Raw genomic sequence first — 26,344 nt, 5'->3', positions numbered from 1 at the left:
TGACAACATTATAATCCGACCCAGTTGACAAACTGACAACTGTTTCGCTACTTGCACCGCAAATGATGACAAATCGTTCCAAATCGTACGGGTGGCACAGTGGATCAGTGGTTAGTACGGCTGCCTGGTGGCACCAGGGAGCTGAAGCCAGTTCCAGCCTTGGGCGATCGTCTGCGTGAATAATCTTTACGTACAGACGTAGCTACTAAAGCAGGTCGCTTCCGTACAGTAGTTTGCGAAGAAACAAACAGAGATGGGGGTTTCACTCTATTCAGGAAACAGACTAAAGACATTTCTTCCTTGTTCAAGAAAATATTAGGATAAATTTGTTGCCTCGGGGGTGGGGGGGGAGGCGGGGGGGTTGGGAAGGGGCTGTGGGGGCTGATCTGATAGCCATTTGACATTGGCTGAGTCATGGATCCCACAACCTGATTTGACTGTGTTAAAAATCCCACAACACCAGGTTTCAGCCCAACGGGGTTCTTTGAAATTACAGCAGTCACCCCACCCCCCGCCACCGCCGTACCATCGGTGGGATACGTTCCAAGAACGACCGCAGAAGCCCAAAACGGCAGACAAGGGCAAATCCATTCATTCAAATTGGCAAGTTACCTTCCTGGCAGGCCCCTGGTTCCAGAATGTTCCCTGTAGCACGTTGGGGTTACCCCTGTCCTGGCTTTCAGCGTGCTGCACCTTCATCAGGTAACTGCAGAGCAGGTTCATAAGACAGAAAACCCGTAACAAAAGACGATAGTTTCCTGCAACTGAAAAGACAATAGATGCAACAATCACTGACTGCCATCAACACGGCAAACTAGCAAAGGCAAGAGATTCACATTGCATTCACCTGCTTTTGAACTTGGGTAAGCGTTGGGTGCACCATTCCTGGAAACACTGCAATACCAGGCTGATACATGGAGAGGACAGAGCAAGCCCTTAAGCCATCTCCCTGCTCCAAAAATCCATTTAATACAAACACTCCCACCTTCGGGAGATATCAGCGATTAAACTGATAAGAACAGAAACTACACATATTCCAAGCCAAAAGGCCGAGAAGCGATAGCACATTAATACTCCAACGGTGGAGGTCATATTTGCCGACTATCCTTTCCATCAGTTTGATGATATTCAAAGTTCCTTTATTCCCTTACCGTCTACCTTCCTTCCAAGATATCCAACCAGACCGGAAGATCACTCTGCAGCAGTCGCTGTGCTTTCCCCGTGCTTTTCTGTCCATCTGTTACGTAGCCGCGTAGGTCGCGCTGACGACCAATCAGATGGCACGGGCCGGAGCCACCGCACGTCAGGTCGACTGCAGAGAGGTTTCTCCCGGTGATCGGGGACAGCGGCGGCGGCAGGGTCATTCATTCCCCCGGCATCTACAAGATTCACCAGAATTCCTCAGGCAGCACCTTGCAAAACCCATGGCCAACGCAGCCTCGAAGGATGACGGCAGCAGATCCACGGGAACACCACCATTCGCAAGTTCTCCCCCCCGCCGAGGCACTCGCTGTCCTGAATTGCAAATATGTCCTTGTTCCTCCGGTGTTACCGGGTCAAAATCGGGAATCCCCGCCCAAACAGCATCGCGGGGCTACCGACAGCACTTGGACTGCAGCGGTTCGAGAGAGCAGCTCACCACCAGGCTGATCTCGGCATGGGCGAGAAATGTTGGCCTTGACGGAAAGATCCTATTCATTGCCTCCCTTGTGTTGGTGTAGCTTGCCCATAAATGCCAATCATCGTTTCCCTCACGTACAGGATTCGCTCCTCGGCATTCCGCATCAATCCGAAAAGTTGCGAAAAGCGAATTACGTCCGTGCACCCTTTCTTTATCGTCCACTTTCAATATCCTCTCTACTTGTATCCGACTCTCTGTGGAGAATGGGGAGGGAGCTGATCTCCCCGTGTAAACATGTCACGCTGCAAGCGCGCCTCATCACCACCAGCAGCTCGATTCGACATCTCCGTTCACATTGCTGCAGATCGCTGACAACATTATAATCCGACCCAGTTGACAAACTGACAACTGTTTCGCTACTTGCACCGCAAATGATGACAAATCGTTCCAAATCGTACGGGTGGCACAGTGGATCAGTGGTTAGTACGGCTGCCTGGTGGCACCAGGGAGCTGAAGCCAGTTCCAGCCTTGGGCGATCGTCTGCGTGAATAATCTTTACGTACAGACGTAGCTACTAAAGCAGGTCGCTTCCGTACAGTAGTTTGCGAAGAAACAAACAGAGATGGGGGTTTCACTCTATTCAGGAAACAGACTAAAGACATTTCTTCCTTGTTCAAGAAAATATTAGGATAAATTTGTTGCCTCGGGGGTGGGGGGGGAGGCGGGGGGGTTGGGAAGGGGCTGTGGGGGCTGATCTGATAGCCATTTGACATTGGCTGAGTCATGGGATCCCACAACCTGATTTGACTGTGTTAAAAATCCCACAACACCAGGTTTCAGCCCAACGGGGTTCTTTGAAATTACAGCAGTCACCCCACCCCCCGCCACCGCCGTACCATCGGTGGGATACGTTCCAAGAACGACCGCAGAAGCCCAAAACGGCAGACAAGGGCAAATCCATTCATTCAAATTGGCAAGTTACCTTCCTGGCAGGCCCCTGGTTCCAGAATGTTCCCTGTAGCACGTTGGGGTTACCCCTGTCCTGGCTTTCAGCGTGCTGCACCTTCATCAGGTAACTGCAGAGCAGGTTCATAAGACAGAAAACCCGTAACAAAAGACGATAGTTTCCTGCAACTGAAAAGACAATAGATGCAACAATCACTGACTGCCATCAACACGGCAAACTAGCAAAGGCAAGAGATTCACATTGCATTCACCTGCTTTTGAACTTGGGTAAGCGTTGGGTGCACCATTCCTGGAAACACTGCAATACCAGGCTGATACATGGAGAGGACAGAGCAAGCCCTTAAGCCATCTCCCTGCTCCAAAAATCCATTTAATACAAACACTCCCACCTTCGGGAGATATCAGCGATTAAACTGATAAGAACAGAAACTACACATATTCCAAGCCAAAAGGCCGAGAAGCGATAGCACATTAATACTCCAACGGTGGAGGTCATATTTGCCGACTATCCTTTCCATCAGTTTGATGATATTCAAAGTTCCTTTATTCCCTTACCGTCTACCTTCCTTCCAAGATATCCAACCAGACCGGAAGATCACTCTGCAGCAGTCGCTGTGCTTTCCCCGTGCTTTTCTGTCCATCTGTTACGTAGCCGCGTAGGTCGCGCTGACGACCAATCAGATGGCACGGGCCGGAGCCACCGCACGTCAGGTCGACTGCAGAGAGGTTTCTCCCGGTGATCGGGGACAGCGGCGGCGGCAGGGTCATTCATTCCCCCGGCATCTACAAGATTCACCAGAATTCCTCAGGCAGCACCTTGCAAACCCATGGCCAACGCAGCCTCGAAGGATGACGGCAGCAGATCCACGGGAACACCACCATTCGCAAGTTCTCCCCCCGCCGAGGCACTCGCTGTCCTGAATTGCAAATATGTCCTTGTTCCTCCGGTGTTACCGGGTCAAAATCGGGAATCCCCGCCCAAACAGCATCGCGGGGCTACCGACAGCACTTGGACTGCAGCGGTTCGAGAGAGCAGCTCACCACCAGGCTGATCTCGGCATGGCGAGAAATGTTGGCCTTGACGGAAAGATCCTATTCATTGCCTCCCCTTGTGTTGGTGTAGCTTGCCCATAAATGCCAATCATCGTTTCCCTCACGTACAGGATTCGCTCCTCGGCATTCCGCATCAATCCGAAAAGTTGCGAAAAGCGAATTACGTCCGTGCACCCTTTCTTTATCGTCCACTTTCAATATCCTCTCTACTTGTATCCGACTCTCTGTGGAGAATGGGGAGGGAGCTGATCTCCCCGTGTAAACATGTCACGCTGCAAGCGCGCCTCATCACCACCAGCAGCTCGATTCGACATCTCCGTTCACATTGCTGCAGATCGCTGACAACATTATAATCCGACCCAGTTGACAAACTGACAACTGTTTCGCTACTTGCACCGCAAATGATGACAAATCGTTCCAAATCGTACGGGTGGCACAGTGGATCAGTGGTTAGTACGGCTGCCTGGTGGCACCAGGGAGCTGAAGCCAGTTCCAGCCTTGGGCGATCGTCTGCGTGAATAATCTTTACGTACAGACGTAGCTACTAAAGCAGGTCGCTTCCGTACAGTAGTTTGCGAAGAAACAAACAGAGATGGGGGTTTCACTCTATTCAGGAAACAGACTAAAGACATTTCTTCCTTGTTCAAGAAAATATTAGGATAAATTTGTTGCCTCGGGGGTGGGGGGGGGAGGCGGGGGGTTGGGAAGGGGCTGTGGGGGCTGATCTGATAGCCAGTTGACATTGGCTGAGTCATGGGATCCCACAACCTGATTTGACTGTGTTAAAAATCCCACAACACCAGGTTTCAGCCCAACGGGGTTCTTTGAAATTACAGCAGTCACCCCACCCCCCGCCACCGCCGTACCATCGGTGGGATACGTTCCAAGAACGACCGCAGAAGCCCAAAACGGCAGACAAGGGCAAATCCATTCATTCAAATTGGCAAGTTACCTTCCTGGCAGGCCCCTGGTTCCAGAATGTTCCCTGTAGCACGTTGGGGTTACCCCTGTCCTGGCTTTCAGCGTGCTGCACCTTCATCAGGTAACTGCAGAGCAGGTTCATAAGACAGAAAACCCGTAACAAAAGACGATAGTTTCCTGCAACTGAAAAGACAATAGATGCAACAATCACTGACTGCCATCAACACGGCAAACTAGCAAAGGCAAGAGATTCACATTGCATTCACCTGCTTTTGAACTTGGGTAAGCGTTGGGTGCACCATTCCTGGAAACACTGCAATACCAGGCTGATACATGGAGAGGACAGAGCAAGCCCTTAAGCCATCTCCCTGCTCCAAAAATCCATTTAATACAAACACTCCCACCTTCGGGAGATATCAGCGATTAAACTGATAAGAACAGAAACTACACATATTCCAAGCCAAAAGGCCGAGAAGCGATAGCACATTAATACTCCAACGGTGGAGGTCATATTTGCCGACTATCCTTTCCATCAGTTTGATGATATTCAAAGTTCCTTTATTCCCTTACCGTCTACCTTCCTTCCAAGATATCCAACCAGACCGGAAGATCACTCTGCAGCAGTCGCTGTGCTTTCCCCGTGCTTTTCTGTCCATCTGTTACGTAGCCGCGTAGGTCGCGCTGACGACCAATCAGATGGCACGGGCCGGAGCCACCGCACGTCAGGTCGACTGCAGAGAGGTTTCTCCCGGTGATCGGGGACAGCGGCGGCGGCAGGGTCATTCATTCCCCCGGCATCTACAAGATTCACCAGAATTCCTCAGGCAGCACCTTGCAAACCCATGGCCAACGCAGCCTCGAAGGATGACGGCAGCAGATCCACGGGAACACCACCATTCGCAAGTTCTCCCCCCCGCCGAGGCACTCGCTGTCCTGAATTGCAAATATGTCCTTGTTCCTCCGGTGTTACCGGGTCAAAATCGGGAATCCCCGCCCAAACAGCATCGCGGGGCTACCGACAGCACTTGGACTGCAGCGGTTCGAGAGAGCAGCTCACCACCAGGCTGATCTCGGCATGGGCGAGAAATGTTGGCCTTGACGGAAAGATCCTATTCATTGCCTCCCCTTGTGTTGGTGTAGCTTGCCCATAAATGCCAATCATCGTTTCCCTCACGTACAGGATTCGCTCCTCGGCATTCCGCATCAATCCGAAAAGTTGCGAAAAGCGAATTACGTCCGTGCACCCTTTCTTTATCGTCCACTTTCAATATCCTCTCTACTTGTATCCGACTCTCTGTGGAGAATGGGGAGGGAGCTGATCTCCCCGTGTAAACATGTCACGCTGCAAGCGCGCCTCATCACCACCAGCAGCTCGATTCGACATCTCCGTTCACATTGCTGCAGATCGCTGACAACATTATAATCCGACCCAGTTGACAAACTGACAACTGTTTCGCTACTTGCACCGCAAATGATGACAAATCGTTCCAAATCGTACGGGTGGCACAGTGGATCAGTGGTTAGTACGGCTGCCTGGTGGCACCAGGAGCTGAAGCCAGTTCCAGCCTTGGGCGATCGTCTGCGTGAATAATCTTTACGTACAGACGTAGCTACTAAAGCAGGTCGCTTCCGTACAGTAGTTTGCGAAGAAACAAACAGAGATGGGGGTTTCACTCTATTCAGGAAACAGACTAAAGACATTTCTTCCTTGTTCAAGAAAATATTAGGATAAATTTGTTGCCTCGGGGGTGGGGGGGGGAGGCGGGGGGGTTGGGAAGGGGCTGTGGGGGCTGATCTGATAGCCATTTGACATTGGCTGAGTCATGGGATCCCACAACCTGATTTGACTGTGTTAAAAATCCCACAACACCAGGTTTCAGCCCAACGGGGTTCTTTGAAATTACAGCAGTCACCCCACCCCCGCCACCGCCGTACCATCGGTGGGATACGTTCCAAGAACGACCGCAGAAGCCCAAAACGGCAGACAAGGGCAAATCCATTCATTCAAATTGGCAAGTTACCTTCCTGGCAGGCCCCTGGTTCCAGAATGTTCCCTGTAGCACGTTGGGGTTACCCTGTCCTGGCTTTCAGCGTGCTGCACCTTCATCAGGTAACTGCAGAGCAGGTTCATAAGACAGAAAACCCGTAACAAAAGACGATAGTTTCCTGCAACTGAAAAGACAATAGATGCAACAATCACTGACTGCCATCAACACGGCAAACTAGCAAAGGCAAGAGATTCACATTGCATTCACCTGCTTTTGAACTTGGGTAAGCGTTGGGTGCACCATTCCTGGAAACACTGCAATACCAGGCTGATACATGGAGAGGACAGAGCAAGCCCTTAAGCCATCTCCCTGCTCCAAAAATCCATTTAATACAAACACTCCCACCTTCGGGAGATATCAGCGATTAAACTGATAAGAACAGAAACTACACATATTCCAAGCCAAAAGGCCGAGAAGCGATAGCACATTAATACTCCAACGGTGGAGGTCATATTTGCCGACTATCCTTTCCATCAGTTTGATGATATTCAAAGTTCCTTTATTCCCTTACCGTCTACCTTCCTTCCAAGATATCCAACCAGACCGGAAGATCACTCTGCAGCAGTCGCTGTGCTTTCCCCGTGCTTTTCTGTCCATCTGTTACGTAGCCGCGTAGGTCGCGCTGACGACCAATCAGATGGCACGGGCCGGAGCCACCGCACGTCAGGTCGACTGCAGAGAGGTTTCTCCCGGTGATCGGGGACAGCGGCGGCGGCAGGGTCATTCATTCCCCCGGCATCTACAAGATTCACCAGAATTCCTCAGGCAGCACCTTGCAAACCCATGGCCAACGCAGCCTCGAAGGATGACGGCAGCAGATCCACGGGAACACCACCATTCGCAAGTTCTCCCCCCGCCGAGGCACTCGCTGTCCTGAATTGCAAATATGTCCTTGTTCCTCCGGTGTTACCGGGTCAAAATCGGGAATCCCCGCCCAAACAGCATCGCGGGGCTACCGACAGCACTTGGACTGCAGCGGTTCGAGAGAGCAGCTCACCACCAGGCTGATCTCGGCATGGGCGAGAAATGTTGGCCTTGACGGAAAGATCCTATTCATTGCCTCCCCTTGTGTTGGTGTAGCTTGCCCATAAATGCCAATCATCGTTTCCCTCACGTACAGGATTCGCTCCTCGGCATTCCGCATCAATCCGAAAAGTTGCGAAAAGCGAATTACGTCCGTGCACCCTTTCTTTATCGTCCACTTTCAATATCCTCTCTACTTGTATCCGACTCTCTGTGGAGAATGGGGAGGGAGCTGATCTCCCCGTGTAAACATGTCACGCTGCAAGCGCGCCTCATCACCACCAGCAGCTCGATTCGACATCTCCGTTCACATTGCTGCAGATCGCTGACAACATTATAATCCGACCCAGTTGACAAACTGACAACTGTTTCGCTACTTGCACCGCAAATGATGACAAATCGTTCCAAATCGTACGGGTGGCACAGTGGATCAGTGGTTAGTACGGCTGCCTGGTGGCACCAGGGAGCTGAAGCCAGTTCCAGCCTTGGGCGATCGTCTGCGTGAATAATCTTTACGTACAGACGTAGCTACTAAAGCAGGTCGCTTCCGTACAGTAGTTTGCGAAGAAACAAACAGAGATGGGGGTTTCACTCTATTCAGGAAACAGACTAAAGACATTTCTTCCTTGTTCAAGAAAATATTAGGATAAATTTGTTGCCTCGGGGGTGGGGGGGGAGGCGGGGGGGTTGGGAAGGGGCTGTGGGGGCTGATCTGATAGCCATTTGACATTGGCTGAGTCATGGGATCCCACAACCTGATTTGACTGTGTTAAAAAATCCCACAACACCAGGTTTCAGCCCAACGGGGTTCTTTGAAATTACAGCAGTCACCCCACCCCCCGCCACCGCCGTACCATCGGTGGGATACGTTCCAAGAACGACCGCAGAAGCCCAAAACGGCAGACAAGGGCAAATCCATTCATTCAAATTGGCAAGTTACCTTCCTGGCAGGCCCCTGGTTCCAGAATGTTCCCTGTAGCACGTTGGGGTTACCCCTGTCCTGGCTTTCAGCGTGCTGCACCTTCATCAGGTAACTGCAGAGCAGGTTCATAAGACAGAAAACCCGTAACAAAAGACGATAGTTTCCTGCAACTGAAAAGACAATAGATGCAACAATCACTGACTGCCATCAACACGGCAAACTAGCAAAGGCAAGAGATTCACATGCATTCACCTGCTTTTGAACTTGGGTAAGCGTTGGGTGCACCATTCCTGGAAACACTGCAATACCAGGCTGATACATGGAGAGGACAGAGCAAGCCCTTAAGCCATCTCCCTGCTCCAAAAATCCATTTAATACAAACACTCCCACCTTCGGGAGATATCAGCGATTAAACTGATAAGAACAGAAACTACACATATTCCAAGCCAAAAGGCCGAGAAGCGATAGCACATTAATACTCCAACGGTGGAGGTCATATTTGCCGACTATCCTTTCCATCAGTTTGATGATATTCAAAGTTCCTTTATTCCCTTACCGTCTACCTTCCTTCCAAGATATCCAACCAGACCGGAAGATCACTCTGCAGCAGTCGCTGTGCTTTCCCCGTGCTTTTCTGTCCATCTGTTACGTAGCCGCGTAGGTCGCGCTGACGACCAATCAGATGGCACGGGCCGGAGCCACCGCACGTCAGGTCGACTGCAGAGAGGTTTCTCCCGGTGATCGGGGACAGCGGCGGCGGCAGGGTCATTCATTCCCCCGGCATCTACAAGATTCACCAGAATTCCTCAGGCAGCACCTTGCAAACCCATGGCCAACGCAGCCTCGAAGGATGACGGCAGCAGATCCACGGGAACACCACCATTCGCAAGTTCTCCCCCCGCCGAGGCACTCGCTGTCCTGAATTGCAAATATGTCCTTGTTCCTCCGGTGTTACCGGGTCAAAATCGGGAATCCCCGCCCAAACAGCATCGCGGGGCTACCGACAGCACTTGGACTGCAGCGGTTCGAGAGAGCAGCTCACCACCAGGCTGATCTCGGCATGGGCGAGAAATGTTGGCCTTGACGGAAAGATCCTATTCATTGCCTCCCCTTGTGTTGGTGTAGCTTGCCCATAAATGCCAATCATCGTTTCCCTCACGTACAGGATTCGCTCCTCGGCATTCCGCATCAATCCGAAAAGTTGCGAAAAGCGAATTACGTCCGTGCACCCTTTCTTTATCGTCCACTTTCAATATCCTCTCTACTTGTATCCGACTCTCTGTGGAGAATGGGGAGGGAGCTGATCTCCCCGTGTAAACATGTCACGCTGCAAGCGCGCCTCATCACCACCAGCAGCTCGATTCGACATCTCCGTTCACATTGCTGCAGATCGCTGACAACATTATAATCCGACCCAGTTGACAAACTGACAACTGTTTCGCTACTTGCACCGCAAATGATGACAAATCGTTCCAAATCGTACGGGTGGCACAGTGGATCAGTGGTTAGTACGGCTGCCTGGTGGCACCAGGGAGCTGAAGCCAGTTCCAGCCTTGGGCGATCGTCTGCGTGAATAATCTTTACGTACAGACGTAGCTACTAAAGCAGGTCGCTTCCGTACAGTAGTTTGCGAAGAAACAAACAGAGATGGGGGTTTCACTCTATTCAGGAAACAGACTAAAGACATTTCTTTCTTGTTCAAGAAAATATTAGGATAAATTTGTTGCCTCGGGGGTGGGGGGGGAGGCGGGGGGGTTGGGAAGGGGCTGTGGGGGCTGATCTGATAGCCATTTGACATTGGCTGAGTCATGGGATCCCACAACCTGATTTGACTGTGTTAAAAATCCCACAACACCAGGTTTCAGCCCAACGGGGTTCTTTGAAATTACAGCAGTCACCCCACCCCCCGCCACCGCCGTACCATCGGTGGGATACGTTCCAAGAACGACCGCAGAAGCCCAAAACGGCAGACAAGGGCAAATCCATTCATTCAAATTGGCAAGTTACCTTCCTGGCAGGCCCCTGGTTCCAGAATGTTCCCTGTAGCACGTTGGGGTTACCCCTGTCCTGGCTTTCAGCGTGCTGCACCTTCATCAGGTAACTGCAGAGCAGGTTCATAAGACAGAAAACCCGTAACAAAAGACGATAGTTTCCTGCAACTGAAAAGACAATAGATGCAACAATCACTGACTGCCATCAACACGGCAAACTAGCAAAGGCAAGAGATTCACATTGCATTCACCTGCTTTTGAACTTGGGTAAGCGTTGGGTGCACCATTCCTGGAAACACTGCAATACCAGGCTGATACATGGAGAGGACAGAGCAAGCCCTTAAGCCATCTCCCTGCTCCAAAAATCCATTTAATACAAACACTCCCACCTTCGGGAGATATCAGCGATTAAACTGATAAGAACAGAAACTACACATATTCCAAGCCAAAAGGCCGAGAAGCGATAGCACATTAATACTCCAACGGTGGAGGTCATATTTGCCGACTATCCTTTCCATCAGTTTGATGATATTCAAAGTTCCTTTATTCCCTTACCGTCTACCTTCCTTCCAAGATATCCAACCAGACCGGAAGATCACTCTGCAGCAGTCGCTGTGCTTTCCCCGTGCTTTTCTGTCCATCTGTTACGTAGCCGCGTAGGTCGCGCTGACGACCAATCAGATGGCACGGGCCGGAGCCACCGCACGTCAGGTCGACTGCAGAGAGGTTTCTCCCGGTGATCGGGGACAGCGGCGGCGGCAGGGTCATTCATTCCCCCGGCATCTACAAGATTCACCAGAATTCCTCAGGCAGCACCTTGCAAACCCATGGCCAACGCAGCCTCGAAGGATGACGGCAGCAGATCCACGGGAACACCACCATTCGCAAGTTCTCCCCCCGCCGAGGCACTCGCTGTCCTGAATTGCAAATATGTCCTTGTTCCTCCGGTGTTACCGGGTCAAAATCGGGAATCCCCGCCCAAACAGCATCGCGGGGCTACCGACAGCACTTGGACTGCAGCGGTTCGAGAGAGCAGCTCACCACCAGGCTGATCTCGGCATGGGCGAGAAATGTTGGCCTTGACGGAAAGATCCTATTCATTGCCTCCCCTTGTGTTGGTGTAGCTTGCCCATAAATGCCAATCATCGTTTCCCTCACGTACAGGATTCGCTCCTCGGCATTCCGCATCAATCCGAAAAGTTGCGAAAAGCGAATTACGTCCGTGCACCCTTTCTTTATCGTCCACTTTCAATATCCTCTCTACTTGTATCCGACTCTCTGTGGAGAATGGGGAGGGAGCTGATCTCCCGTGTAAACATGTCACGCTGCAAGCGCGCCTCATCACCACCAGCAGCTCGATTCGACATCTCCGTTCACATTGCTGCAGATCGCTGACAACATTATAATCCGACCCAGTTGACAAACTGACAACTGTTTCGCTACTTGCACCGCAAATGATGACAAATCGTTCCAAATCGTACGGGTGGCACAGTGGATCAGTGGTTAGTACGGCTGCCTGGTGGCACCAGGGAGCTGAAGCCAGTTCCAGCCTTGGGCGATCGTCTGCGTGAATAATCTTTACGTACAGACGTAGCTACTAAAGCAGGTCGCTTCCGTACAGTAGTTTGCGAAGAAACAAACAGAGATGGGGGTTTCACTCTATTCAGGAAACAGACTAAAGACATTTCTTCCTTGTTCAAGAAAATATTAGGATAAATTTGTTGCCTCGGGGGTGGGGGGGGAGGGCGGGGGGGTTGGGAAGGGGCTGTGGGGGCTGATCTGATAGCCATTTGACATTGGCTGAGTCATGGGATCCCACAACCTGATTTGACTGTGTTAAAAATCCCACAACACCAGGTTTCAGCCCAACGGGGTTCTTTGAAATTACAGCAGTCACCCCACCCCCCGCCACCGCCGTACCATCGGTGGGATACGTTCCAAGAACGACCGCAGAAGCCCAAAACGGCAGACAAGGGCAAATCCATTCATTCAAATTGGCAAGTTACCTTCCTGGCAGGCCCCTGGTTCCAGAATGTTCCCTGTAGCACGTTGGGGTTACCCCTGTCCTGGCTTTCAGCGTGCTGCACCTTCATCAGGTAACTGCAGAGCAGGTTCATAAGACAGAAAACCCGTAACAAAAGACGATAGTTTCCTGCAACTGAAAAGACAATAGATGCAACAATCACTGACTGCCATCAACACGGCAAACTAGCAAAGGCAAGAGATTCACATTGCATTCACCTGCTTTTGAACTTGGGTAAGCGTTGGGTGCACCATTCCTGGAAACACTGCAATACCAGGCTGATACATGGAGAGGACAGAGCAAGCCCTTAAGCCATCTCCCTGCTCCAAAAATCCATTTAATACAAACACTCCCACCTTCGGGAGATATCAGCGATTAAACTGATAAGAACAGAAACTACACATATTCCAAGCCAAAAGGCCGAGAAGCGATAGCACATTAATACTCCAACGGTGGAGGTCATATTTGCCGACTATCCTTTCCATCAGTTTGATGATATTCAAAGTTCCTTTATTCCCTTACCGTCTACCTTCCTTCCAAGATATCCAACCAGACCGGAAGATCACTCTGCAGCAGTCGCTGTGCTTTCCCCGTGCTTTTCTGTCCATCTGTTACGTAGCCGCGTAGGTCGCGCTGACGACCAATCAGATGGCACGGGCCGGAGCCACCGCACGTCAGGTCGACTGCAGAGAGGTTTCTCCCGGTGATCGGGGACAGCGGCGGCGGCAGGGTCATTCATTCCCCCGGCATCTACAAGATTCACCAGAATTCCTCAGGCAGCACCTTGCAAACCCATGGCCAACGCAGCCTCGAAGGATGACGGCAGCAGATCCACGGGAACACCACCATTCGCAAGTTCTCCCCCCGCCGAGGCACTCGCTGTCCTGAATTGCAAATATGTCCTTGTTCCTCCGGTGTTACCGGGTCAAAATCGGGAATCCCCGCCCAAACAGCATCGCGGGGCTACCGACAGCACTTGGACTGCAGCGGTTCGAGAGAGCAGCTCACCACCAGGCTGATCTCGGCATGGGCGAGAAATGTTGGCCTTGACGGAAAGATCCTATTCATTGCCTCCCCTTGTGTTGGTGTAGCTTGCCCATAAATGCCAATCATCGTTTCCCTCACGTACAGGATTCGCTCCTCGGCATTCCGCATCAATCCGAAAAGTTGCGAAAAGCGAATTACGTCCGTGCACCCTTTCTTTATCGTCCACTTTCAATATCCTCTCTACTTGTATCCGACTCTCTGTGGAGAATGGGGAGGGAGCTGATCTCCCCGTGTAAACATGTCACGCTGCAAGCGCGCCTCATCACCACCAGCAGCTCGATTCGACATCTCCGTTCACATTGCTGCAGATCGCTGACAACATTATAATCCGACCCAGTTGACAAACTGACAACTGTTTCGCTACTTGCACCGCAAATGATGACAAATCGTTCCAAATCGTACGGGTGGCACAGTGGATCAGTGGTTAGTACGGCTGCCTGGTGGCACCAGGGAGCTGAAGCCAGTTCCAGCCTTGGGCGATCGTCTGCGTGAATAATCTTTACGTACAGACGTAGCTACTAAAGCAGGTCGCTTCCGTACAGTAGTTTGCGAAGAAACAAACAGAGATGGGGGTTTCACTCTATTCAGGAAACAGACTAAAGACATTTCTTCCTTGTTCAAGAAATATTAGGATAAATTTGTTGCCTCGGGGGTGGGGGGGGAGGCGGGGGGGTTGGGAAGGGGCTGTGGGGGCTGATCTGATAGCCATTTGACATTGGCTGAGTCATGGGATCCCACAACCTGATTTGACTGTGTTAAAAATCCCACAACACCAGGTTTCAGCCCAACGGGGTTCTTTGAAATTACAGCAGTCACCCCACCCCCCGCCACCGCCGTACCATCGGTGGGATACGTTCCAAGAACGACCGCAGAAGCCCAAAACGGCAGACAAGGGCAAATCCATTCATTCAAATTGGCAAGTTACCTTCCTGGCAGGCCCCTGGTTCCAGAATGTTCCCTGTAGCACGTTGGGGTTACCCCTGTCCTGGCTTTCAGCGTGCTGCACCTTCATCAGGTAACTGCAGAGCAGGTTCATAAGACAGAAAACCCGTAACAAAAGACGATAGTTTCCTGCAACTGAAAAGACAATAGATGCAACAATCACTGACTGCCATCAACACGGCAAACTAGCAAAGGCAAGAGATTCACATTGCATTCACCTGCTTTTGAACTTGGGTAAGCGTTGGGTGCACCATTCCTGGAAACACTGCAATACCAGGCTGATACATGGAGAGGACAGAGCAAGCCCTTAAGCCATCTCCCTGCTCCAAAAATCCATTTAATACAAACACTCCCACCTTCGGGAGATATCAGCGATTAAACTGATAAGAACAGAAACTACACATATTCCAAGCCAAAAGGCCGAGAAGCGATAGCACATTAATACTCCAACGGTGGAGGTCATATTTGCCGACTATCCTTTCCATCAGTTTGATGATATTCAAAGTTCCTTTATTCCCTTACCGTCTACCTTCCTTCCAAGATATCCAACCAGACCGGAAGATCACTCTGCAGCAGTCGCTGTGCTTTCCCCGTGCTTTTCTGTCATCTGTTACGTAGCCGCGTAGGTCGCGCTGACGACCAATCAGATGGCACGGGCCGGAGCCACTGCACGTCAGGTCGACTGCAGAGAGGTTTCTCCCGGTGATCGGGGACAGCGGCGGCGGCAGGGTCATTCATTCCCCCGGCATCTACAAGATTCACCAGAATTCCTCAGGCAGCACCTTGCAAACCCATGGCCAACGCAGCCTCGAAGGATGACGGCAGCAGATCCACGGGAACACCACCATTCGCAAGTTCTCCCCCGCGCCGAGGCACTCGCTGTCCTGAATTGCAAATATGTCCTTGTTCCTCCGGTGTTACCGGGTCAAAATCGGGAATCCCCGCCCAAACAGCATCGCGGGGCTACCGACAGCACTTGGACTGCAGCGGTTCGAGAGAGCAGCTCACCACCAGGCTGATCTCGGCATGGGCGAGAAATGTTGGCCTTGACGGAAAGATCCTATTCATTGCCTCCCCTTGTGTTGGTGTAGCTTGCCCATAAATGCCAATCATCGTTTCCCTCACGTACAGGATTCGCTCCTCGGCATTCCGCATCAATCCGAAAAGTTGCGAAAAGCGAATTACGTCCGTGCACCCTTTCTTTATCGTCCACTTTCAATATCCTCTCTACTTGTATCCGACTCTCTGTGGAGAATGGGGAGGGAGCTGATCTCCCCGTGTAAACATGTCACGCTGCAAGCGTGCCTCATCACCACCAGCAGCTCGATTCGACATCTCCGTTCACATTGCTGCAGATCGCTGACAACATTATAATCCGACCCAGTTGACAAACTGACAACTGTTTCGCTACTTGCACCGCAAATGATGACAAATCGTTCCAAATCGTACGGGTGGCACAGTGGATCAGTGGTTAGTACGGCTGCCTGGTGGCACCAGGGAGCTGAAGCCAGTTCCAGCCTTGGGCGATCGTCTGCGTGAATAATCTTTACGTACAGACGTAGCTACTAAAGCAGGTCGCTTCCGTACAGTAGTTTGCGAAGAAACAAACAGAGATGGGGGTTTCACTCTATTCAGGAAACAGACTAAAGACATTTCTTTCTTGTTCAAGAAAATATTAGGATAAATTTGTTGCCTCGGGGGTGGGGGGGGAGGCGGGGGGGTTGGGAAGGGGCTGTGGGGGCTGATCTGATAGCCATTTGACATTGGCTGAGTCATGGGATCCCACAACCTGATTTGACTGTGTTAAAAATCCCACAACACCAGGTTCAGCCCAACGGGGTTCTTTGAAATTACAGCAGTCACCCCACCCCCCGCCACCGCCGTACCATCGGTGGGATACGTTCCAAGAACGACCGCAGAAGCCCAAAACGGCAGACAAGGGCAAATCCATTCATTCAAATTGGCAAGTTACCTTCCTGGCAGGCCCCTGGTTCCAGAATGTTCCCTGTAGCACGTTGGGGTTACCCCTGTCCTGGCTTTCAGCGTGCTGCACCTTCATCAGGTAACTGCAGAGCAGGTTCATAAGACAGAAAACCCGTAACAAAAGACGATAGTTTCCTGCAACTGAAAAGACAATAGATGCAACAATCACTGACTGCCATCAACACGGCAAACTAGCAAAGGCAAGAGATTCACATTGCATTCACCTGCTTTTGAACTTGGGTAAGCGTTGGGTGCACCATTCCTGGAAACACTGCAATACCAGGCTGATACATGGAGAGGACAGAGCAAGCCCTTAAGCCATCTCCCTGCTCCAAAAATCCATTTAATACAAACACTCCCACCTTCGGGAGATATCAGCGATTAAACTGATAAGAACAGAAACTACACATATTCCAAGCCAAAAGGCCGAGAAGCGATAGCACATTAATACTCCAACGGTGGAGGTCATATTTGCCGACTATCCTTTCCATCAGTTTGATGATATTCAAAGTTCCTTTATTCCCTTACCGTCTACCTTCCTTCCAAGATATCCAACCAGACCGGAAGATCACTCTGCAGCAGTCGCTGTGCTTTCCCCGTGCTTTTCTGTCCATCTGTTACGTAGCCGCGTAGGTCGCGCTGACGACCAATCAGATGGCACGGGCCGGAGCCACCGCACGTCAGGTCGACTGCAGAGAGGTTTCTCCCGGTGATCGGGGACAGCGGCGGCGGCAGGGTCATTCATTCCCCCGGCATCTACAAGATTCACCAGAATTCCTCAGGCAGCACCTTGCAAACCCATGGCCAACGCAGCCTCGAAGGATGACGGCAGCAGATCCACGGGAACACCACCATTCGCAAGTTCTCCCCCCCGCCGAGGCACTCGCTGTCCTGAATTGCAAATATGTCCTTGTTCCTCCGGTGTTACCGGGTCAAAATCGGGAATCCCCGCCCAAACAGCATCGCGGGGCTACCGACAGCACTTGGACTGCAGCGGTTCGAGAGAGCAGCTCACCACCAGGCTGATCTCGGCATGGGCGAGAAATGTTGGCCTTGACGGAAAGATCCTATTCATTGCCTCCCCTTGTGTTGGTGTAGCTTGCCCATAAATGCCAATCATCGTTTCCCTCACGTACAGGATTCGCTCCTCGGCATTCCGCATCAATCCGAAAAGTTGCGAAAAGCGAATTACGTCCGTGCACCCTTTCTTTATCGTCCACTTTCAATATCCTCTCTACTTGTATCCGACTCTCTGTGGAGAATGGGGAGGGAGCTGATCTCCCCGTGTAAACATGTCACGCTGCAAGCGCGCCTCATCACCACCAGCAGCTCGATTCGACATCTCCGTTCACATTGCTGCAGATCGCTGACAACATTATAATCCGACCCAGTTGACAAACTGACAACTGTTTCGCTACTTGCACCGCAAATGATGACAAATCGTTCCAAATCGTACGGGTGGCACAGTGGATCAGTGGTTAGTACGGCTGCCTGGTGGCACCAGGGAGCTGAAGCCAGTTCCAGCCTTGGGCGATCGTCTGCGTGAATAATCTTTACGTACAGACGTAGCTACTAAAGCAGGTCGCTTCCGTACAGTAGTTTGCGAAGAAACAAACAGAGATGGGGGGTTTCACTCTATTCAGGAAACAGACTAAAGACATTTCTTCCTTGTTCAAGAAAATATTAGGATAAATTTGTTGCCTCGGGGGTGGGGGGGGAGGGCGGGGGGGTTGGGAAGGGGCTGTGGGGGCTGATCTGATAGCCATTTGACATTGGCTGAGTCATGGGATCCCACAACCTGATTTGACTGTGTTAAAAATCCCACAACACCAGGTTTCAGCCCAACGGGGTTCTTTGAAATTACAGCAGTCACCCCACCCCCCGCCACCGCCGTACCATCGGTGGGATACGTTCCAAGAACGACCGCAGAAGCCCAAAACGGCAGACAAGGGCAAATCCATTCATTCAAATTGGCAAGTTACCTTCCTGGCAGGCCCCTGGTTCCAGAATGTTCCCTGTAGCACGTTGGGGTTACCCCTGTCCTGGCTTTCAGCGTGCTGCACCTTCATCAGGTAACTGCAGAGCAGGTTCATAAGACAGAAAACCCGTAACAAAAGACGATAGTTTCCTGCAACTGAAAAGACAATAGATGCAACAATCACTGACTGCCATCAACACGGCAAACTAGCAAAGGCAAGAGATTCACATTGCATTCACCTGCTTTTGAACTTGGGTAAGCGTTGGGTGCACCATTCCTGGAAACACTGCAATACCAGGCTGATACATGGAGAGGACAGAGCAAGCCCTTAAGCCATCTCCCTGCTCCAAAAATCCATTTAATACAAACACTCCCACCTTCGGGAGATATCAGCGATTAAACTGATAAGAACAGAAACTACACATATTCCAAGCCAAAAGGCCGAGAAGCGATAGCACATTAATACTCCAACGGTGGAGGTCATATTTGCCGACTATCCTTTCCATCAGTTTGATGATATTCAAAGTTCCTTTATTCCCTTACCGTCTACCTTCCTTCCAAGATATCCAACCAGACCGGAAGATCACTCTGCAGCAGTCGCTGTGCTTTACCCGTGCTTTTCTGTCCATCTGTTACGTAGCCGCGTAGGTCGCGCTGACGACCAATCAGATGGCACGGGCCGGAGCCACTGCACGTCAGGTCGACTGCAGAGAGGTTTCTCCCGGTGATCGGGGACAGCGGCGGCGGCAGGGTCATTCATTCCCCCGGCATCTACAAGATTCACCAGAATTCCTCAGGCAGCACCTTGTAAACCCATGGCCAACGCAGCCTCGAAGGATGACGGCAGCAGATCCACGGGAACACCACCATTCGCAAGTTCTCCCCCCGCCGAGGCACTCGCTGTCCTGAATTGCAAATATGTCCTTGTTCCTCCGGTGTTACCGGGTCAAAATCGGGAATCCCCGCCCAAACAGCATCGCGGGGCTACCGACAGCACTTGGACTGCAGCGGTTCGAGAGAGCAGCTCACCACCAGGCTGATCTCGGCATGGGCGAGAAATGTTGGCCTTGACGGAAAGATCCTATTCATTGCCTCCCCTTGTGTTGGTGTAGCTTGCCCATAAATGCCAATCATCGTTTCCCTCACGTACAGGATTCGCTCCTCGGCATTCCGCATCAATCCGAAAAGTTGCGAAAAGCGAATTACGTCCGTGCACCCTTTCTTTATCGTCCACTTTCAATATCCTCTCTACTTGTATCCGACTCTCTGTGGAGAATGGGGAGGGAGCTGATCTCCCCGTGTAAACATGTCACGCTGCAAGCGTGCCTCATCACCACCAGCAGCTCGATTCGACATCTCCGTTCACATTGCTGCAGATCGCTGACAACATTATAATCCGACCCAGTTGACAAACTGACAACTGTTTCGCTACTTGCACCGCAAATGATGACAAATCGTTCCAAATCGTACGGGTGGCACAGTGGATCAGTGGTTAGTACGGCTGCCTGGTGGCACCAGGGAGCTGAAGCCAGTTCCAGCCTTGGGCGATCGTCTGCGTGAATAATCTTTACGTGCAGACGTAGCTACTAAAGCAGGTCGCTTCCGTACAGTAGTTTGCGAAGAAACAAACAGAGATGGGGGTTTCACTCTATTCAGGAAACAGACCAAAGACATTTCTTCTTGTTCAAGAAAATATTAGGATAAATTTGTTGCCTCGGGGTGGGGGGGGAGGCGGGGGGGTTGGGAAGGGGCTGTGGGGGCTGATCTGATAGCCATTTGACATTGGCTGAGTCATGGGATCCCACAACCTGATTTGACTGTGTTAAAAATCCCACAACACCAGGGTTCAGCCCAACGGGGTTCTTTGAAATTACAGCAGTCACCCCACCCCCCGCCACCGCCGTACCATCGGTGGGATACGTTCCAAGAACGACCGCAGAAGCCCAAAACGGCAGACAAGGGCAAATCCATTCATTCAAATTGGCAAGTTACCTTCCTGGCAGGCCCCTGGTTCCAGAATGTTCCCTGTAGCACGTTGGGGTTACCCCTGTCCTGGCTTTCAGCGTGCTGCACCTTCATCAGGTAACTGCAGAGCAGGTTCATAAGACAGAAAACCCGTAACAAAAGACGATAGTTTCCTGCAACTGAAAAGACAATAGATGCAACAATCACTGACTGCCATCAACACGGCAAACGAGCAAAGGCAAGAGATTCACATTGCATTCACCTGCTTTTGAACTTGGGTAGACGTTGGGTGCACCATTCCTGGAAACACTGCAATACCAGGCTGATACATGGAGAGGACAGAGCAAGCCCTTAAGCCATCTCCCTGCTCCAAAAATCCATTTAATACAAACACTCCCACCTTCGGGAGATATCAGCGATTAAACTGATAAGAACAGAAACTACACATATTCCAAGCCAAAAGGCCGAGAAGCGATAGCACATTAATACTCCAACGGTGGAGGTCATATTTGCCGACTATCCTTTCCATCAGTTTGATGATATTCAAAGTTCCTTTATTCCCTTACCGTCTACCTTCCTTCCAAGATATCCAACCAGACCGGAAGATCACTCTGCAGCAGTCGCTGTGCTTTCCCCGTGCTTTTCTGTTACGTAGCCGCGTAGGTCGCGCTGACGACCAATCAGATGGCACGGGCCGGAGCCACTGCACGTCAGGTCGACTGCAGAGAGGTTTCTCCCGGTGATCGGGGACAGCGGCGGCGGCAGGGTCATTCATTCCCCCGGCAGGGTCATTCATTCCCCCGGCATCTACAAGATTCACCAGAATTCCTCAGGCAGCACCTTGTAAACCCATGGCCAACGCAGCCTCGAAGGATGACGGCAGCAGATCCACGGGAACACCACCATTCGCAAGTTCTCCCCCGCGCCGAGGCACTCGCTGTCCTGAATTGCAAATATGTCCTTGTTCCTCCGGTGTTACCGGGTCAAAATCGGGAATCCCCGCCCAAACAGCATCGCGGGGCTACCGACAGCACTTGGACTGCAGCGGTTCGAGAGAGCAGCTCACCACCAGGCTGATCTCGGCATGGGCGAGAAATGTTGGCCTTGACGGAAAAATCCTATTCATTGCCTCCCCTTGTGTTGGTGTAGCTTGCCCATAAATGCCAATCATCGTTTCCCTCACGTACAGGATTCGCTCCTCGGCATTCCGCATCAATCCGAAAAGTTGCGAAAAGCGAATTACGTCCGTGCACCCTTTCTTTATCGTCCACTTTCAATATCCTCTCTACTTGTATCCGACTCTCTGTGGAGAATGGGGAGGGAGCTGATCTCCCCGTGTAAACATGTCACGCTGCAAGCGTGCCTCATCACCACCAGCAGCTCGATTCGACATCTCCGTTCACATTGCTGCAGATCGCTGACAACATTATAATCCGACCCAGTTGACAAACTGACAACTGTTTCGCTACTTGCACCGCAAATGATGACAAATCGTTCCAAATCGTACGGGTGGCACAGTGGATCAGTGGTTAGTACGGCTGCCTGGTGGCACCAGGGAGCTGAAGCCAGTTCCAGCCTTGGGCGATCGTCTGCGTGAATAATCTTTACGTGCAGACGTAGCTACTAAAGCAGGTCGCTTCCGTACAGTAGTTTGCGAAGAAACAAACAGAGATGGGGGTTTCACTCTATTCAGGAAACAGACCAAAGACATTTCTTTCTTGTTCAAGAAAATATTAGGATAAATTTGTTGCCTCGGGGGTGGGGGGGGAGGCGGGGGGTTTGGGAAGGGGCTGTGGGGGCTGATCTGATAGCCATTTGACATTGGCTGAGTCATGGGATCCCACAACCTGATTTGACTGTGTTAAAAATCCCACAACACCAGGGTTCAGCCCAACGGGGTTCTTTGAAATTACAGCAGTCACCCCACCCCCCGCCACCGCCGTACCATCGGTGGGATACGTTCCAAGAACGACCGCAGAAGCCCAAAACGGCAGACAAGGGCAAATCCATTCATTCAAATTGGCAAGTTACCTTCCTGGCAGGCCCCTGGTTCCAGAATGTTCCCTGTAGCACGTTGGGGTTACCCCTGTCCTGGCTTTCAGCGTGCTGCACCTTCATCAGGTAACTGCAGAGCAGGTTCATAAGACAGAAAACCCGTAACAAAAGACGATAGTTTCCTGCAACTGAAAAGACAATAGATGCAACAATCACTGACTGCCATCAACACGGCAAACTAGCAAAGGCAAGAGATTCACATTGCATTCACCTGCTTTTGAACTTGGGTAAGCGTTGGGTGCACCATTCCTGGAAACACTGCAATACCAGGCTGATACATGGAGAGGACAGAGCAAGCCCTTAAGCCATCTCCCTGCTCCAAAAATCCATTTAATACAAACACTCCCACCTTCGGGAGATATCAGCGATTAAACTGATAAGAACAGAAACTACACATATTCCAAGCCAAAAGGCCGAGAAGCGATAGCACATTAATACTCCAACGGTGGAGGTCATATTTGCCGACTATCCTTTCCATCAGTTTGATGATATTCAAAGTTCCTTTATTCCCTTACCGTCTACCTTCCTTCCAAGATATCCAACCAGACCGGAAGATCACTCTGCAGCAGTCGCTGTGCTTTCCCCGTGCTTTTCTGTCCATCTGTTACGTAGCCGCGTAGGTCGCGCTGACGACCAATCAGATGGCACGGGCCGGAGCCACCGCACGTCAGGTCGACTGCAGAGAGGTTTCTCCCGGTGATCGGGGACAGCGGCGGCGGCAGGGTCATTCATTCCCCCGGCATCTACAAGATTCACCAGAATTCCTCAGGCAGCACCTTGCAAACCCATGGCCAACGCAGCCTCGAAGGATGACGGCAGCAGATCCACGGGAACACCACCATTCGCAAGTTCTCCCCCCCGCCGAGGCACTCGCTGTCCTGAATTGCAAATATGTCCTTGTTCCTCCGGTGTTACCGGGTCAAAATCGGGAATCCCCGCCCAAACAGCATCGCGGGGCTACCGACAGCACTTGGACTGCAGCGGTTCGAGAGAGCAGCTCACCACCAGGCTGATCTCGGCATGGGCGAGAAATGTTGGCCTTGACGGAAAGATCCTATTCATTGCCTCCCCTTGTGTTGGTGTAGCTTGCCCATAAATGCCAATCATCGTTTCCCTCACGTACAGGATTCGCTCCTCGGCATTCCGCATCAATCCGAAAAGTTGCGAAAAGCGAATTACGTCCGTGCACCCTTTCTTTATCGTCCACTTTCAATATCCTCTCTACTTGTATCCGACTCTCTGTGGAGAATGGGGAGGGAGCTGATCTCCCCGTGTAAACATGTCACGCTGCAAGCGCGCCTCATCACCACCAGCAGCTCGATTCGACATCTCCGTTCACATTGCTGCAGATCGCTGACAACATTATAATCCGACCCAGTTGACAAACTGACAACTGTTTCGCTACTTGCACCGCAAATGATGACAAATCGTTCCAAATCGTACGGGTGGCACAGTGGATCAGTGGTTAGTACGGCTGCCTGGTGGCACCAGGGAGCTGAAGCCAGTTCCAGCCTTGGGCGATCGTCTGCGTGAATAATCTTTACGTACAGACGTAGCTACTAAAGCAGGTCGCTTCCGTACAGTAGTTTGCGAAGAAACAAACAGAGATGGGGGTTTCACTCTATTCAGGAAACAGACTAAAGACATTTCTTCCTTGTTCAAGAAAATATTAGGATAAATTTGTTGCCTCGGGGGTGGGGGGGGAGGCGGGGGGGTTGGGAAGGGGCTGTGGGGGCTGATCTGATAGCCATTTGACATTGGCTGAGTCATGGGATCCCACAACCTGATTTGACTGTGTTAAAAATCCCACAACACCAGGTTTCAGCCCAACGGGGTTCTTTGAAATTACAGCAGTCACCCCACCCCCCGCCACCGCCGTACCATCGGTGGGATACGTTCCAAGAACGACCGCAGAAGCCCAAAACGGCAGACAAGGGCAAATCCATTCATTCAAATTGGCAAGTTACCTTCCTGGCAGGCCCCTGGTTCCAGAATGTTCCCTGTAGCACGTTGGGGTTACCCCTGTCCTGGCTTTCAGCGTGCTGCACCTTCATCAGGTAACTGCAGAGCAGGTTCATAAGACAGAAAACCCGTAACAAAAGACGATAGTTTCCTGCAACTGAAAAGACAATAGATGCAACAATCACTGACTGCCATCAACACGGCAAACTAGCAAAGGCAAGAGATTCACATTGCATTCACCTGCTTTTGAACTTGGGTAAGCGTTGGGTGCACCATTCCTGGAAACACTGCAATACCAGGCTGATACATGGAGAGGACAGAGCAAGCCCTTAAGCCATCTCCCTGCTCCAAAAATCCATTTAATACAAACACTCCCACCTTCGGGAGATATCAGCGATTAAACTGATAAGAACAGAAACTACACATATTCCAAGCCAAAAGGCCGAGAAGCGATAGCACATTAATACTCCAACGGTGGAGGTCATATTTGCCGACTATCCTTTCCATCAGTTTGATGATATTCAAAGTTCCTTTATTCCCTTACCGTCTACCTTCCTTCCAAGATATCCAACCAGACCGGAAGATCACTCTGCAGCAGTCGCTGTGCTTTCCCCGTGCTTTTCTGTCCATCTGTTACGTAGCCGCGTAGGTCGCGCTGACGACCAATCAGATGGCACGGGCCGGAGCCACCGCACGTCAGGTCGACTGCAGAGAGGTTTCTCCCGGTGATCGGGGACAGCGGCGGCGGCAGGGTCATTCATTCCCCCGGCATCTACAAGATTCACCAGAATTCCTCAGGCAGCACCTTGCAAACCCATGGCCAACGCAGCCTCGAAGGATGACGGCAGCAGATCCACGGGAACACCACCATTCGCAAGTTCTCCCCCCCGCCGAGGCACTCGCTGTCCTGAATTGCAAATATGTCCTTGTTCCTCCGGTGTTACCGGGTCAAAATCGGGAATCCCCGCCCAAACAGCATCGCGGGGCTACCGACAGCACTTGGACTGCAGCGGTTCGAGAGAGCAGCTCACCACCAGGCTGATCTCGGCATGGGCGAGAAATGTTGGCCTTGACGGAAAGATCCTATTCATTGCCTCCCCTTGTGTTGGTGTAGCTTGCCCATAAATGCCAATCATCGTTTCCCTCACGTACAGGATTCGCTCCTCGGCATTCCGCATCAATCCGAAAAGTTGCGAAAAGCGAATTACGTCCGTGCACCCTTTCTTTATCGTCCACTTTCAATATCCTCTCTACTTGTATCCGACTCTCTGTGGAGAATGGGGAGGGAGCTGATCTCCCCGTGTAAACATGTCACGCTGCAAGCGCGCCTCATCACCACCAGCAGCTCGATTCGACATCTCCGTTCACATTGCTGCAGATCGCTGACAACATTATAATCCGACCCAGTTGACAAACTGACAACTGTTTCGCTACTTGCACCGCAAATGATGACAAATCGTTCCAAATCGTACGGGTGGCACAGTGGATCAGTGGTTAGTACGGCTGCCTGGTGGCACCAGGGAGCTGAAGCCAGTTCCAGCCTTGGGCGATCGTCTGCGTGAATAATCTTTACGTACAGACGTAGCTACTAAAGCAGGTCGCTTCCGTACAGTAGTTTGCGAAGAAACAAACAGAGATGGGGGTTTCACTCTATTCAGGAAACAGACTAAAGACATTTCTTCCTTGTTCAAGAAAATATTAGGATAAATTTGTTGCCTCGGGGGTGGGGGGGGAGGCGGGGGGGTTGGGAAGGGGCTGTGGGGGCTGATCTGATAGCCATTTGACATTGGCTGAGTCATGGGATCCCACAACCTGATTTGACTGTGTTAAAAATCCCACAACAC

General features: G+C 51.4%; 13 non-coding genes across 13 annotated transcripts; all 13 read right to left on the bottom strand.

The window, feature by feature from the left end:
- Window positions 1–869: 869 nt before the first annotated feature.
- Window positions 870–1,061, bottom strand: LOC132810588 (U2 spliceosomal RNA). The gene has a single exon (XR_009642952.1). It is a non-coding gene; the product is annotated as a U2 spliceosomal RNA (small nuclear RNA).
- Window positions 1,062–2,860: 1,799 nt separating this feature from the next.
- LOC132810587 (U2 spliceosomal RNA) lies at window positions 2,861–3,052 on the bottom strand. The gene has a single exon (XR_009642951.1). It is a non-coding gene; the product is annotated as a U2 spliceosomal RNA (small nuclear RNA).
- A 1,797-nt stretch (window positions 3,053–4,849) lies between these two features.
- On the bottom strand, window positions 4,850–5,041 carry LOC132810585 (U2 spliceosomal RNA). Its single transcript, XR_009642949.1, has one exon. It is a non-coding gene; the product is annotated as a U2 spliceosomal RNA (small nuclear RNA).
- A 1,797-nt stretch (window positions 5,042–6,838) lies between these two features.
- Window positions 6,839–7,030, bottom strand: LOC132810584 (U2 spliceosomal RNA). The gene has a single exon (XR_009642948.1). It is a non-coding gene; the product is annotated as a U2 spliceosomal RNA (small nuclear RNA).
- Window positions 7,031–8,828: 1,798 nt separating this feature from the next.
- On the bottom strand, window positions 8,829–9,020 carry LOC132810583 (U2 spliceosomal RNA). The gene has a single exon (XR_009642947.1). It is a non-coding gene; the product is annotated as a U2 spliceosomal RNA (small nuclear RNA).
- Window positions 9,021–10,818: 1,798 nt separating this feature from the next.
- Window positions 10,819–11,010, bottom strand: LOC132810582 (U2 spliceosomal RNA). Its single transcript, XR_009642946.1, has one exon. It is a non-coding gene; the product is annotated as a U2 spliceosomal RNA (small nuclear RNA).
- A 1,798-nt stretch (window positions 11,011–12,808) lies between these two features.
- Window positions 12,809–13,000, bottom strand: LOC132810581 (U2 spliceosomal RNA). Its single transcript, XR_009642945.1, has one exon. It is a non-coding gene; the product is annotated as a U2 spliceosomal RNA (small nuclear RNA).
- A 1,797-nt stretch (window positions 13,001–14,797) lies between these two features.
- On the bottom strand, window positions 14,798–14,989 carry LOC132810580 (U2 spliceosomal RNA). The gene has a single exon (XR_009642944.1). It is a non-coding gene; the product is annotated as a U2 spliceosomal RNA (small nuclear RNA).
- Window positions 14,990–16,786: 1,797 nt separating this feature from the next.
- On the bottom strand, window positions 16,787–16,978 carry LOC132810579 (U2 spliceosomal RNA). Its single transcript, XR_009642943.1, has one exon. It is a non-coding gene; the product is annotated as a U2 spliceosomal RNA (small nuclear RNA).
- A 1,801-nt stretch (window positions 16,979–18,779) lies between these two features.
- Window positions 18,780–18,971, bottom strand: LOC132810578 (U2 spliceosomal RNA). The gene has a single exon (XR_009642942.1). It is a non-coding gene; the product is annotated as a U2 spliceosomal RNA (small nuclear RNA).
- Window positions 18,972–20,767: 1,796 nt separating this feature from the next.
- LOC132810577 (U2 spliceosomal RNA) lies at window positions 20,768–20,959 on the bottom strand. Its single transcript, XR_009642941.1, has one exon. It is a non-coding gene; the product is annotated as a U2 spliceosomal RNA (small nuclear RNA).
- A 1,812-nt stretch (window positions 20,960–22,771) lies between these two features.
- Window positions 22,772–22,963, bottom strand: LOC132810576 (U2 spliceosomal RNA). The gene has a single exon (XR_009642940.1). It is a non-coding gene; the product is annotated as a U2 spliceosomal RNA (small nuclear RNA).
- A 1,799-nt stretch (window positions 22,964–24,762) lies between these two features.
- LOC132810573 (U2 spliceosomal RNA) lies at window positions 24,763–24,954 on the bottom strand. The gene has a single exon (XR_009642938.1). It is a non-coding gene; the product is annotated as a U2 spliceosomal RNA (small nuclear RNA).
- Between the last annotated feature and the right edge of the window lie 1,390 nt (window positions 24,955–26,344).

This window comes from Hemiscyllium ocellatum, unplaced genomic scaffold, assembly GCF_020745735.1.
Source record: "Hemiscyllium ocellatum isolate sHemOce1 unplaced genomic scaffold, sHemOce1.pat.X.cur. scaffold_1785_pat_ctg1, whole genome shotgun sequence".
Classification (NCBI taxonomy): domain Eukaryota; kingdom Metazoa; phylum Chordata; class Chondrichthyes; order Orectolobiformes; family Hemiscylliidae; genus Hemiscyllium; species Hemiscyllium ocellatum.
The sequence above is the reverse complement of the archived record's forward strand: the minus strand, read 5'-3'. Positions and strand labels throughout refer to the sequence as shown.